General features: G+C 46.1%; 1 non-coding gene across 1 annotated transcript; it reads left to right on the forward strand.

Moving 5' to 3' along the window:
• Positions 1–355: 355 nt before the first annotated feature.
• Positions 356–427, forward strand: TRNAE-UUC (transfer RNA glutamic acid (anticodon UUC)). The gene has a single exon. It is a non-coding gene; the product is annotated as a tRNA-Glu (tRNA).
• The last annotated feature ends 852 nt before the right edge of the window (positions 428–1,279 follow it).

Genomic DNA, 1,279 nt, shown 5'->3' on the forward strand with positions numbered 1-1,279 from the left:
TTTTTACATGAATTTTTGTCGTGTTTTTTTCCGCTGCAGTTTTTGTCTCTTTGTGGTCATTGTATTTTCAATAAAATGGCTTTGTTTGGGATACTCCGTTTCCTCTCTGAAAAGACAATTTGCATATGTAAATGAAAGACAAGATACCCTTCACTTTGCAACTGAAGCTGAAGGGCAGAGAGGTGATCATTCAGGAGCTGAGAGGAGCTGCTATTAGTGACATTACGGCTGCCACACATCCTGACCAGTGTAAACAGCTGAGCAAGTGTGTTCTCCCATATGGTCTAGCGGTCAGGATCCACCGGTCGGATCTCAGGGTCTCGGATCATTGCTGGAGCTGCACATTCACAGCTTCTCCCATATGGTCTAGCGGTTAGGATTCCTGGTTTTCACCCAGGCGGCCCGGGTTCGACTCCCGGTATGGGAACACTAAAGTTTTTTCCTTCTGATTCATAAAAATCATGAAGCATCATGGAAGAAAAATCGTTACATCTGAAATGAGAAAAATACAAAGAAAAATGTTTTAAAAAATTATTATACATGTTGCACGTTATCTACTGATGAAAAACTACAATTATTGCTGACTTTAGGGAACCTGGAGCCAAGAAGCAGATGAGCGTTGTAGTGTGAAGTTGACTGACGCCAGCGCGAGCTTCGTGGGAAAAGTTGTAACATTGCTCGCACTGATGTCAATGAGCTATGAACTCCCGGGACCTTTCTGATGGCACCGTGAGAACTTTCCTGCACTCACGGTGATGTCACAGGTTATAGGAATTCACTGTGAAACACTGGGCAGCGGTAGCAGACGCCGCTCAGTGTCTCTGCTGGATGTCAGGCTGTATGGTTGCATCATTCAACCATGTAGCCTGCCATCAAGACGTTGAAGAGCTAGACCTGTCATGGCACAAATTATTATGCCAGCGTTCAATCCGTGGATTTATTTGATGTCATTCCAGGAAGCTGTATAGGGTGACATCCTGGACTGGTTTGTCAATATCTTGCTCTTTTAGCTGGCAGATAATAAATTTATCTATGAATAGGGAGGTGACGCTGGACAGCGACAGCAGGTCCATCCCACAACACAGGACAGTGACAGCACATCCATCCCACAACACAGGACAGTGACAGCACGTCCATCCCACAACACAGGACAGCGACAGCACGTCCATCCCACAAAGCAGGACAGTGACAGCACGTCCATCCCACAACACAGGAGAGTGACAGCATGTCCATCCCACAACACAGGACAGTGACAGCACATCCATCCCACAACACAGGA

This window comes from Ranitomeya imitator, unplaced genomic scaffold, assembly GCF_032444005.1.
Source record: "Ranitomeya imitator isolate aRanImi1 unplaced genomic scaffold, aRanImi1.pri SCAFFOLD_1630, whole genome shotgun sequence".
In the NCBI taxonomy this organism is placed as follows: Eukaryota; Metazoa; Chordata; class Amphibia; order Anura; family Dendrobatidae; genus Ranitomeya; species Ranitomeya imitator.